Source organism: Plectropomus leopardus, chromosome 2, assembly GCF_026936395.1.
Source record: "Plectropomus leopardus strain MGB_pleo_1.0 chromosome 2, ASM2693639v1, whole genome shotgun sequence".
Taxonomy (NCBI): Eukaryota; Metazoa; Chordata; class Actinopteri; order Perciformes; family Serranidae; genus Plectropomus; species Plectropomus leopardus.
This window is the reverse complement of record NC_142177.1, coordinates 29,247,941-29,262,009: the sequence shown is the minus strand read 5'-3', so window position 1 is coordinate 29,262,009 and position 14,069 is coordinate 29,247,941. Positions and strand designations below refer to the sequence as shown.

The 14,069-nt window shown below is 37.2% G+C and overlaps 1 long non-coding RNA gene across 4 annotated transcripts in view; it reads right to left on the bottom strand.

The window, feature by feature from the left end:
* The window catches only part of LOC148190234 (uncharacterized), a 59,646-nt gene that overhangs the window by 33,110 nt on the left and 12,467 nt on the right, over positions 1-14,069 (bottom strand). For 2 of the 4 annotated variants that reach the window (XR_015775337.1, XR_015775338.1), the window contains one exon: positions 1,554-1,659. This is a non-coding gene — a long non-coding RNA (uncharacterized LOC148190234). The remainder of the gene's footprint in view (positions 1-1,553; positions 1,660-14,069) is intronic. The other 2 variants (XR_015775339.1, XR_015775340.1) reach the window with 1 other exon arrangement.

The following is a 14,069-nucleotide window of genomic DNA, read 5'->3' as shown; positions in this document are numbered from 1 at the left end:
GCCATTGTCATTACTGACTAAATTGAGTTGACTAAAATTTTGAAATATCTGCCTAAGTCACCTTTCCAACATATCCAAAAACATTTTGATTGAGGCTTTGACATGTAGTGAATATCAGATAATAGCCACAAAAAAACGGCAAATATCAAATAATAAACTGACTAGCACCATGGTCCTTAGACCATGTGTTTTAATATTCTAAAAGCCAAGACTTTCCCTGCATTCCAATACCCATACAACCATACTATTTAGTATGTCTGAAAAAGATTTAGTATGTGAAATGCCGTATGCAAAAAATACCAGGATGTCCTACTACATCCGGCCGCATTTTGCAGTATGCAAGCCAGCATGCTTTTCTGGCTATTCTTACCCACAATCCTCTGCACAGCTGCAGGTTTGTCACATCTTGACCAGTCACATGGCAATAATAGCAATATAATTTGTTGTTTATATTTTGTAAACAAAAAAATGCATAGAGAAACAGAGAGAAATGCATATTTAGGCTAATAAAATAAATACATAATGTTAGAATTCACAATGTATGCAGTTATAACTGCGGTTGAGCAGTGTTCACAGCTTGTCGTCAGGCCATTACAAGCTACAAAATTGTATTATCATCTAAATTTGGCAATAAGTTTCATATTCTGAAAGCCAAGACTTTGTTCATTTAAAATCAAACAAAAGCTAACAAATGCCCAAAAATGGAAATGCTTTCATAAATAAATGTAACATATTGCCATTTTTATTATTATTGTTGTTGTTAAAGCTGGTTCTAATGGGTGTACTGCACTTCTGTGTGTGGTTTGAGTGTTGCTGTACTCCAGCAGAAGCAGTTGCTCACCTGCTGTGGGTACAATAAATGTCAAACACTGTCCTGTCTCTGTTTAACTACTTTCAAATGTATTAGGGCTGAAAAGCAGAAAACTAGAATGTAATAATCTGCAGAGTTTCCCTCATCTAAAAGGGTTCAGATTAGTGCCAATAGTAGAAAAGTTTCAGTCCCTTTCCAAGATAACTTTTATGTTCTACAGGTTTCTCAATATTTTTAGATTTTTTTTAAATTTTAAAACATCAAATAGAACGAAACACTGCTGTTTTTAGTTACATGTTGGCCATCGATGAATCAGCAATAGCACATTTCAAGGACTTGCATCACTGCAGACCTGAGATTGGATAAGCCGTTTATATTCAATTTGATTTTAATATCAAGGACTTGAAATTACTTTAGTCCTCAGAGGTGCATGCACTATTTTGAATGCAACATCAATTAAAAGCACCACATTATACCAATGTGTGGAATGCGAGCCTTAACATGAACTGGCTGCTGCATTTAGGTTTCCTATTATCTGGAAATGACACTATGTGGTAGAAAATAATGTATGTTGCCGGTCTGAAAGTTCCTCCCACAAGACATTTGTAATTACTTTGAATTAATTAAATCAGTCAATCCACTGGCCACTGTGAAAGTGCCATTGTGCCCTCTACTGCTGGAATTCAATACATCCTGAACCTCAGAGCAGATGCACTTGGAGAGATGTAACTGGAGAACTTACTCTGTACTGGACACAGAGGAGGCAGCAACAGGCGACAGGCAGTGGATGATGAATATGAGGAGAAGACAGCAGCACAGCCACACAGGTTTATGACCATCTCGACCTGCTGAAAACATGGAACGAAAAAACAGCTGTTTAGTCACACTGGTAACTGAGAAAGATAAGATTGGACAAAACAAGCAAAGAACCAACTTTTTTTTTTTTAACTTTGAACAAATGGAGCATAGCGTTATTTCAGGTAACACGCTGAAGTCACACTTGTATTGGTTGAATGACATCAGCTTTTTTTAAATGTTTCACAATCACTGGCTCGTTCTCCAGCGATGGTGTGTCCCAGCCCCTTTTTTTACTGGAGTGGCCCAAGTGGGGCGCTGACTTATGCAGGGGCGGCGTAAAGTACAAGTGCTGCTGCGAGCACACGCATCAGCATAGCTTTAATTTACTATTTTTGTCTCCACTACCCATACCTACTTTAATAACTAACATTGCAGTGTTTTACACTGCTGTTTATAGTTTAGTTTAAAAAATAAATAGACCTACCAATCACAACACAGCAGAGTGACACCACACACATTTAAAATAAAGCCTGCATACTTTATTAAAGAAAGTGTCCCTCCAAAAATAAATAATAAATAATATTAATATTAAAATGATAAATAGTACAGTAGCAAGTTTAAAGTGCCAACAAAATCAAAGTGCCAAAAACTTTCAATAAATAAGCCTGTGTGAACACACTTTTTAACAGTTGTATTAATTTATGTGTATGTAAAGTTAGTTTGGCTAGACACAACTCTGGTACATTACTGCCTCTCAGGTTTAAGACTGAATTGCATCTATAGAAGTAAAAATTGAGTTCAAACTGACAGGGCAGATAGCCAATCATAATGGCCAATCATTTCAGGGGTGGCCCCTGCCACCCCTGCCACCCCAGGCCACTCCTTAGACACACCCCTGTTCTCATGGTGTGTAGCAACGTGACAATATAACTTGAGACTTATATCTGTTCCTGAATTGCTAAAGTTTGTGCAACATTTGTTTCCTTTAACCTTGTCCTGATGTGGTAATCAGTTAATAAAGGTTTTTGATTAGATGTGTTTATCAAAAGATCATTTGTATTCCTGTTACATTTAACTTTTGAAGAAAACTTTGTTTTTCGTGCATACCTCTACAGTGAACGGAGAATCCAAAAAGGCGAACATTCGTCATGAATTGAAGTAAGAGATTTAACAGCAGCAAAACTGTATCAAAACATCTGTTTACAAACTCTCCCACAGCTCCTTTGGTCTAACAGAAGTCTCATTTATCCAGTCGTACTTGGTAGCTTATTTCCCAAACACATGCATTTTTGCTCAAGCGTTACAATCAAGCCTCGATCTTCCTGTCATGACAACTAGAGATGGCAACGACCATAATGCCAAGGCTTCAAAACGGGAGTCCACAAACCAGTTGCTGATGTCAAAGTAGCTACATCAGTTATTTTTCATTCAATGGTTACAATATAAGCGGAGCAGAGCGCAAAACATACATGCTTGCCCAGGCACACTACTCAGCTGTACATGAGGGTTTTTGTACTAACGTGTTTTAATTCACATGTTTTCATATGATAAAACTGCAAGTGTTGGAAGTACTGAGCATACAACTAGATATATGTGACTGGGATTATACTGTAAGAGTTTGTTAACAGATGTTTTGATATTGTTTTTGTTCGTTGTTGAACACAGTCCCTGTTTATGAGGGATGCAAGTGACCACGTTTCATGATTTTTACGATATTATAATCATCATTCATAACACAAAATTGCAACTTATCGCTTAAAAAAAAGTTGCCTGAAAAAGTTTTTAGTAATGAAAATACCTACAAATTAAACGGCCTCACAGAATTAATTAAATGTATGTGAACTAAAATTAAGAGGGGTGAAAATGGATGTGAAATGAGGGATGATGTATTAGATTTGATTTGTTCATCGAACATTCATCATTCACAACACTCAGCTGATGTGAAATGAAAAATAGAGTGACAGATTGTTAAGTGATTTGATTAATTTAAAGACAGCTTGATTAGAAGAATTGTGGTATCATAAAAACAGCAATGTTTCATTGTATTCCTCATCTTATATTCATAGTTCATAGCAAAAAATACCATTATTCGTATAAGAAAGTGGCCTTAAGGGTGGAAGTAACAAAAAAAGAAAAGAACTGAAGAAGAAAAATGTGCTATAAATCAGTCAAAAAAACTTGACAATTTATCACTAACTTTCACTTCACATCCATGTTTACGGCTCTATTTTTCAATTCACATCAATTCCATTGCCTCCATTTTCTTTTTTTTTTTGTTTGGTTACTCCCGGTGCGCAACAGTTTACTTTAGTGATGAATGTTTGCTATTTTTGGATTCTCCATTCGCATGTGAATTTTCTTCATGAATTCACAGTAACACGCAGTGAGTAACTGATATACAAATGGTCATTTTGTGGGTGAAGTATTCCTTGAAGAGGTTTTAGCTCTCTCAGCAAAATCTTTGTTACTGCTCTTATTCTGTGAGAGTCTCCCTCAAAAAGCACAGCCTTTTCTGCTTAATATAACAGAATAACCATTTGCTATAATGGTCAGTTCCTTGGTGGAAGTGTCTCCAACTGAACTGGTTTTGCTGACTTCGCTGTCTTCAGAGCCCAGGAAGAAAAAAAACAGCTTTCTCCCATAAGGTTTTACTACATCCTAGTGAGTTTGGTTTGGGCAGTTTCATGTTAACTGCCACTTTTCAAAATGTCATTGACAAGATAAATTGTTGTTGTTTGTTGCAGGAAATAAGGTACAGCAAAGCAGTCACAATACTGTTTAGCCAGCATCTTCTGACATGTGCATTAAAGGTTTGTATTGGTTGGGGAACAAGGGTGTTTTTTCTCCCTCGGCTTAGAATCAGTTGCAAAAAAATTACCTAAATCATTGGGCGCTGTTCTCAGGATGCACTTAAAGTGACTCTAAATGACTTGGAAGACAAATCTGTCGAGGAATGTTTTTTGATAACTTATAATTCTGTAATTTATCTGTTTTCATTTTAGGTTGTTTTATGTTCATTTCATGTCTGCAACCATGTTATCTGTGCTTCTGCCTGTCTTTGGACAGTCTTGAAAAACAGTTTTTATTTTCTGGTTAAAGAGATTCTTTGTGTAGTCTGTAGATGAACCATGTTAAACTTCCCTCCATCTTACAAAATCTGCCAGATTTTAGCTGGCTCTAAGCCTGTTGCTTGAGATACGCATTGCACTTCCCCATTTTTATGTATGCCTGCCACGTTAAGAGTAAAGAAGCGGATCTAGAGAGAGACACGCTCCTCTTTCTCTCTCAAAATCAGACCAAGCAAAGATTTAACTGTAAACCTACGTGGTGCTGGTCAAATCTAAAACAGGCTTCTGTGTTGCCTATTTCTCAAATCATGTTTTCAAAAACAGATTCTAGTATACTGTTTAGCTGTAATATTAGAACATTTGTCCCCAGCTGGCCACCATATTGTTTTCTTTTATCTCTTGAGCAAAAGTGAATGCCACAGCCCTTTACCTCTGTTACAAAAGTATTTGTGTCTGCATAGACAACCAAACCCTCTTTTATAAAAATGACATCTTTTCAGCAGGGAAGTACTTCTTTAACCCTTCCATACTGTCAAACTTAATGCAATACTGTCAAACTTGTGCACATGCAAGCACAAGCACCTGCAGGGTTACAAGATAACCCTTAAAATAAGCAAATTAAAAGTTTGGGGGACTTCAAAACATTGACAATTCGTTGCACATGTGGGTAAGGCACACACACGGGTCACACATACAAGGTTTTCTACCACTGCTTTGAATCCAAAAAACTAATTTGTCATTAGCAAGTATTTTTTATTTTGTTTGTTGGTTAAATGTTGGTCAATGTTAGTTAAGGTCATAATTACGTATTAGTTATGAGGCTTTTATATACCTGCTACTGCCATATGCAGCCTACAGGGCTGCATATGGCAGTAGCAGGTTTTTCCTCCAGCTCATTTGGGCATTTGGGAGTCGGTCACTGGCTGAATGTGTCCCCAGCATGTAGTTTAGTGAGGTTATGTGGCAGCAGGGTGCTGTTTCAGGCATCATGTGTGACTGGAGAGTGATTAGTGACTCAAATGAGCGTATTGCACAGCTCTAAGTAGCTGTGCTGAGTAAACAGTGCTTACATACCATTCACAGTGTTCTCTGTTTCTTACAGTGAGTCTTGGTTCACAGGCACGTGTGCAAACACCACACAGACCATGAACTGATTTTTTTTATTGATTTCTTTCAATAGAGAGCTCAGTGTGACTATGTGCTGGTCTTACTTCTTGTCCTTCAATAACCCCGGTAGAGACAGCCTTTCTGCAGTAATACATTACACTTGAAATGCTTTCAAACAACATAAATGTGTGTGTATATATATATATATATATATATATATATATATATATATATATATTTATATATATACACATATCATCTTCTATGGAAATACATCATAACATTTAATTGCCCCCCAGTAACTACAGTATAAAGAAATCTATTATTTTAGCTAAAACACACAAACACACACCCGTGTCACATTTATTCTCTGTTGTCTCACAATACGAGGTTTTTTTCAGTAAATCATATGAGAAATATTACATTCTGTTACCCCTAGGGTGAAGCTTCATAAATTAAAGCGAGGGTAGCGTCTTTTTCAATCTTATCAGGTCATGGTCATTATTCAAACAAACAGACGTTGGCACAGTTTTCTAACAAGTTTTACAGTTTCCTTAAAATCAATTATAAAAGTTGCATTGAGAAGAAAATAGACCACACGGTAAATTCTGTTTGCTTAATACACTGTATAAGTGGCTGAAGGCAACGCATGCACACATACATACAGCATGTGTGATATATGAAATTGCGCGAGCGTAAAGATGGCACAGATTCAAAATTATGTCTCCTTTTTTTCTTGTTTTAGTGAACATTTTTTCATCTATTAACCTCAGTTGGTTGATGAATAGGTATAACAACAGGCCATAACAGCCATAAAATGTATGCAAAAAAATATAAAAAATATTTTCAACCTTATGTCTTGTCCTCTATTTCACTTTTTTACATGGAAAAGCCCATGTCTTACTTTTAACACAGGATCATCTGCACTGAGAGCGCTGCACGCCAGTGTTTTTGTCGTAATGAGGCATTGACAACATTCGCCAGTGATGGGGTCTTTCATCACTCAAGTGACTGCATAATGCTGGAAATCACTTAGCTGAACATATGGAGAGTGCTATCAAGGTCTCTTCAGCCATTTTCAGCAGAGACACATCTCATCCACCACTGCAACACAAATGGGATCGGCAGTCGAAAAGAATCAAGCCATGGGAATCTGTATTGAAACGTACTTGCAGATAGATCACTGCCAAGACTTTGTAAATTGCTCTTTGAATTTGTGGCCTTAAAATTGGAGAAAATAGCTCCCGCTCTGCAGAGAAAGCCAGTTGAGCGGGTTCAAGATAAAGATTTTTTTTTTTAATGGCCCTTTATCCACTCCTGTCATTGTAATATCCTGTTGAAAAGAGTGTCCTGTTTTTCCTCACAAACAAGTGTGTTATTACCTATTATTTTTCATTAGCAGGAGTCATCACACTGGATCAATAATGCATAATTCACCTCGCCACATCACTGGGTTTCATTTATTTGTGCTCTTTTGTTCCTGGCTTGTTTGTCCACTGTGTCATAATGAAAACAACTTAGAGGCACTGATGATGATTGCACCCTTCATTCTGACCTCAGCAGTGGCTTGTTTTCAGTCTTGTTTGTTTATCTGTTTGTCTGTTAGATTGCAACAAATGTCAAAAGCTTATTTCAATGATCTCCAAATAAATTTCTTGTTTTAATGAGTGTTTTCCAAATTAAGATACTTCGTAAATTTAGGGGAAATGAAAACGCGATTCATCAGGATCAAGACTTGTTGTTTTTGGTATTTTTTCACGAGCAAGAAACAACAGCAATTAAATGACACATGCACAGAACCTGATATTGTCTGTTATTTTGTTACAGATCTGGTTCCTGATACAGATTATGAAGTCTCAAGTCTCTATCCATGCAAGCAGCACACCAGCAGATCTCCACTAACTTGCATGTCTGTGGTTATATGTTAAGCTTTATATATTAGTACGATGTTGGCATTTATCTCAAAGTGCAGCTTAGGTAGTAATTTGCTTTCAAGTGGAAATATTAACATGGTAGCACAAGAGGAAATGTCACCAAAGACACTCTGACTACAAACGAAAAAGCTGTGTGCAGCTAAATGCTGCATTTGTCATGAAAAACTTACTAACCTTATCACCTTTTTCTTATTTTTTTACAGTGGTCTGTAGCTTTCCAGCTGTCTCATCTAGGTGTCACACCATCCCCTTGACTTCCCAATGAGAAAATCAGCTCATATTCTTCATATGATTCATGCGAAACACACAAATGCAACATATGTGGTTTGCAGACACCTACAATGCCAACATTTTATTTTGGTAACGTAGCTAAAATGTGAGTTATGGGGATCTGATGCTAACTTCCGATTATGGGTGATGTGATACAGTGAAATTGATGACTGATGATTTGATATTTAAAAAAAAGAAATTCTGATATCATGTTAATAACACATATCATGATATCATGAAAACAATCCAGCACCTCTTAAATAGTTTCAGTGTCTGGCTTGGTCTCCTTCTCCACCTTCCTACACTCATATTTTAGCCTACTGGCAATTAATTTATTAAAACGTGACAAAACACACAATAAACAAACTTAAAGATTAATTTTACAGATAACATTATTATTATTATTATTATTATTATTATTATTATTATTATTATTATTATTATTACTAATTTTCTTTGGATATCACAATTATATTGTATGAAATCTTTTGGCCACAATAATCATGTCATGGAAATTTGATGTCATGCCTGTCCTACAATACACTTTAAATAGGACAAATATGGTAAAATGACAGAAACTATGATTTATTCTAAAAAAAGGGCATTATCATATTACATGATTGATGTTGTGACTGATGAAGTAGAAGCCTGTTGGTTTAAAAACTATTGCTACTATTTCATAGTACCATGTATCAGAGTATTCTGATGGACTGATTCACCATAAATAGTATAACTATACAGTAATGGTTGTTTTGGAGGAAAAGTTTTTTCAGACCCTAAAGATACTAAGGGTATTGTATTCTCTGTGTAAAAGTCGATTTACTTAAGATACATTCACATTAACATTCACATAACCACAATGGTGGCTCAGGACTGTGAGGCTCCACTTCTTATTTCTTTTATTGCGATGTTGTTGGTTGCATCCAAAAGAAAAGAACTGAAGAGATTGAACAAAGGAGCAATTAAATCAAGTGTTCAGTGAGCACTTCCATCTAAAATAATTAAGGACATTGTAAATAGAGCTGAACTGTCAACAAAAGAGACAATATGAGAACAAGCACCCACCCCCGCTCTCACCAATAGTTCCATTTTCTGGTAATTAATTCAAAGACAAACAATATTTTAGGTACTGCCTCAGACCACACAGTGTTTCTGTGAATCGGGCACACTGCAGAACGGCCCGTGGGATCACTTAAAATGGTGCATGAGCACCAAGTGTATTGTGTGTCTACAGCAGGCAAAGCAATGACCTTAACTTCCCTTAAAGAAAAACATCCTTGAAGTAAAATAACTGTGATGCTCTTGGGCTCAGGAGAAATCTCCATCCCCAGAAGAGACGTTGGCACGGGCAGACCTGCTTTGGGAAGAGGAGCGTCGGAGGGCCCCGCGGGCTGATGAGTCACTTTGAGGCAGATCTGAGAATATCGTTATGGCTGCAGGGGCTGGAGAATTGTCAACCACGCGGTCTTAACCCTGAAGAGCTGCAGGAAGGAGTCTCCCCCTCACTTCCTCGCTAATATTCAATGACAATGAGTGAATCATTTTTATTTTAACTCACATTTATTCAGGAGAAAAGTTTTAAAATTTTTGTAGCTATGCTTGCACGATGCAGAGGCAGACGCTCGGAAATGGCAAACACAAAGGTGTGTTTCTTAGGCAAGAAGAACAGGACCAGTGACAATATGCAGGGAATAATAGTCTCTAGACTCACAGATAGTGAAGTAAAGATTTAGCCTTAAGTTCAAAATGCCATGCAGAAGAAAATGAAAGAGTTTCCGTAAGGTCTTATCTGTCTGTGTATTAGAAATTACTTTTTTATCTTAAGAAGACTGTAGAAACCGATGAACTAAATGCCGAGCATAAGGTCTCCTCTAAGCAGAGCAAAAGATTACCTTACTCTATTATACAGCAATTTTGAAGTGAGGTAAAGGTTAATGATGAAAGGAGGGCCCCTGTCTGTGGCCAAAGGTGCCATGCAAGCAGACAGAGGATTACTCACGAATGTTTTACAAAAATGATTTGACACTCAGGAAACGGCTTTAGTGATGAGTTAATCAAAGGCACTACATTTTTTTTTTCTTTTTCAAACATTACTTCAGAAAATTCAGCTCTCCGTGCTGATAACCTGGTTTGTTAAGTATTTATTTGCATTGTTTAAGCATCCTAGCTCCAGTGTTGGGCAAGTTACTTTAAATTAGTAACTTAGTTACAGTTACTAGTTACCTCTTTCAAAAGTAACTCAGTTACTTTAAGTTACTTGTTACTTCCAAGGTAACTAGTTACTAGGGAAAGTAACTTTTTTTTTTTACTCTAAATTCTCTTATTAATGCACGCACTTTATTTTGGGGTTGATGTGGCATAGTGTTCGACAAAACAACTGTAAAATTTGATCATTGTACCCAGTATCAGTATCACTACGATGCAGCAGATCAACAAAACACAACATACCGTATATTTTGAAACTTTTGATAGATGTTTCAGCAGATTCGAGTTGCTGGTCTTTGATGAGGATAGTGTTTTCGAACCTACACACAGATTGCAGGTCACCACAATATTCCTCTCGTCTTTCGCCGTAACAAAGGAAAAATAATGTCCATATTTACACGTAAGAAATCCCACGCCTGGACTGCCGTCGACTGCCGCCATTGTTGTTTTCATTTATTGACGCGGACGTGACGTCGCCGTGTCACGTGAAACTATATTCCTGAGTTATGCACGTGAAGTAACGGGTAACGAGCCTGTTTAAATCACAGTAACGATAAACGCGTTACTGATTTTGACAAAGTAATTAGTTACTGTAATCGTTACCGTAAAAGTAACGTAGTTACTGTAACGTGTTACTTAGTAACGCGTTAGTCCCAACACTGCCTAGCTCTAACTTGGTCCTGTTTGTAGTCAGCTACAATGAAAACTAGAGCTGTACCTGACTCTGGCTAATGCCAGTCCAATCGGATTTGGCAGCTCAACATGAATATTTGACAATTCATTTTGTTTTCTATACAAAATTGTCAAGTTTAATGGGCTATGCAGGATGTTCAGTGTGACAGCAGCATTCATTTAATATACTGAACAAGAAAACAGCAATAATGATGGGTTGCATATGTGGAACAGCATTTTTTGCCAAAAATAGATATCACAGGAAAGCCAGAGACTGTATCCTGTTTTAACTTGCTGTGAGCTGTAAATTCACCACCTCTAAGCAGAAGGTCTCTTCTCTCTCCTCTGTGCTGCGGTCAGTATGTCTGCACGTCCGTGTTATCAAAGAGTAGCGTGAACAATAAGAGCACTCACTCTACAGAAAAATCTGGTGACCAAAATGTCCCCAGAAGTCCCCAGACAAAAAAACGACTGCTCGACTGGACGTAATCTCATTCGACTGAGGGGTCTCCGACGATTTGATTCTCAAACTTACAAGGGGCAGCCCTTATGATAACCATGTAATATCTATTGCTGTACACTAATGTGTAACAGAAGATTTTAACATACTGTATGAATCATTGGTTTTGACGGGTGACACCTTTGTTCTCAACATATTTTATGTTGTTGAGCAAAATGTGAAAGTCTCTCAAGCTAGAGTTACCCACAGACCTTATTTAAGGCTTCTAACCAAAAACCCATTCAAAAAACACACTGACTTCAAGACGACAGAACCGCAGGTACTGAAATGCTAATGGATCTCTGGGTTTTAGGAGTCATTCTGGGGTTCACCATTTGGTCCTAAAAACGATGATAAAAATGGAAACTTTACTTAAAATCACAGCGTACATGTGATGTGTTTCTATGATACAAAAAAAAAAATGAGGGCCACATTAATAATGCAAACAAGTTGACCTCAGGATACCACATTCCAACAAATCCAAGAGGCGGAGGTTGCCACGGCAACATGGAACAAAGAAAGCGGAGGCATCCACAAACTGCATGTTTGACTGAGATACAACAGAAACTGAAAATACTACAAAGTAACCCAGCAACCCAAGATGCAACACAATGAAAAGTCTCTTTGTGCAGAACACTGCCAGAGTATCAATACACCTGAGAAATGAGACCAGCTGAATGTTACGCACTGAATCGATTCAATACAACAGCCCCATGAATGGCAACAAGGTCTGTTTTTCACTGTATGTGTGTGTGTGTTTGAAACAGGAAGCAGGACGTGTTAATTTAGTGATGCCAGCCTGCCCTTTAATGTTACACGTTACACCTTGTGCTGAGCTCTACAAAATGCCAACAATGGAGCCATTGTGTCCTGTACTAAATCTTGTTCACTCGGCATAGTTTTTTTATGAAGTCCTTCCTGAAATGCACACTGCATATAAATATCCCTTTTCCCCTTTCACCTAGAATACCTCGCTTGAAAGTTTTATGTTGAAAAATCCGGCCAAATGGACAGGTTTCTCCTGAATTTCATTATAAAGACGACTTGGAAGGTCTGCAAGATGCAATTCTCTCAAGTCTAACAAGCGGATTACTGACTTGTCAATCACACAACAAAAAACGATAGCCAGGGCAGGATTCTGTTTTTGGAGATTTTCATGTCTCTGAGGAGGCAATTCGTCACTGCTCACAGAAAGTCTAGAACCAGGAAAATGAGCTGATAAAATTAAAAGGAATTCCATTTCTAGGAGTTGCTGGAAAGACCACAAACACAATTTATTTTATTATTTTAGAAAGCATTTAAAAGCAAGTATGTTCAGAACACTGATATCATCTAAGTTTGTGTTTTCAGTCTATTTTTTAAGACTTTCTGCCCCCCGGTTGTGAAAAATTGTGTAAAGCAGCTTTAATTAATTTGGCGGTCATAAAGTTGCTAGACTCGTAACCATGGCAACATGCAAAAACCTGGAGTTACCAACTTTTTGCTTCACAACCTCACATGTGAGTTCAAATTGTTCAACAAAAAATATTTAATTTTGTTTTGCCCATGAGTCATGTTTAATGGTTCTTTGTGTCCATATCTTGTGTTTGAAACAGTCAAAACACACCTCATGGTGTTGTTCATCATGGATTATCCTTACTTCAACAACTTTATACCACTTAGGAATAACTATATTACTTTAGACAATCTTTGCTTGTGGCAATGCAAGCATATTAGGTGAATAAATTCCCCCAGTGGACTGGACATTATTATGTGCAGGCATGTGTTCAAGATATAGCTTGCTTCAGCAAATGCCTCATACTCAGCAGCAAATTAAATTAAAATGACCAATAGGGATTACAGAATAGCGTGAGCCAAGTTAAACATTTCTTTTTTCTGGCACTAATGAGAACAAACCACATGTCATGTTTTGATTAACATGTCATTTATTTTCAGTGACTCAGAGGTCATGAAACCATAACTGCAGTAACAGTGTTGCAAAGGGGTTAAAACAAAGGTGTGTTGAGCATTTTGGCAGCTCCTCATTAAATGTGAGTAAAATCTGTGTAGCAACCACACTCCATTTGACATCTCCTCTTTCATATTGCCGGCACAAGACCCTAATTTTCTCCCTCTAATTCTGTTAGTCATTATTTAGTTCTTCATCAATGCTTTCATGGCCTGCTGAGTTTTTTCAACATACTGACAAAACAAAAAATTCCTCCCTCTTGTCAGTGAATTGCAGCTGATTGCCTCTGACTTTTTCAAGGATCAGATTCTTATAATGAAAGTACTATTTATAAGCTCAGGACATAATCAAACATAATATCAACTGAGCTGCAGTTCATCTGCAAAAGTGAGACAGAATCATGCATGAGGACACTGAAATATGCAGCACAAATGGTTTGAGAAGACTCTCTGGGAAACTATGTTTAAAAAATGAGTAATAAATCTACATTGTACCTCATTATCTAAAAAGGGAAACCAGAAGACCAAGACCCCTGCTAGCCAGTTAGCACAACATAATCAGATGGTGACAGGATGAAAGATATTTACATTGTACTTGTTAACAGTAACACAAAAAGTTATGATCTGTTTCTGCTAAAGAGCTCAATGGTTAAAAAAAAAGTAAATGGACCTTATATAAAATGTTTGTTTCAAGCTCACTCCCTCTTACGTAAGTTGTTTGTCTGCTGTCTTCACTTCTGTTTCTCTTCTTTTGCGCT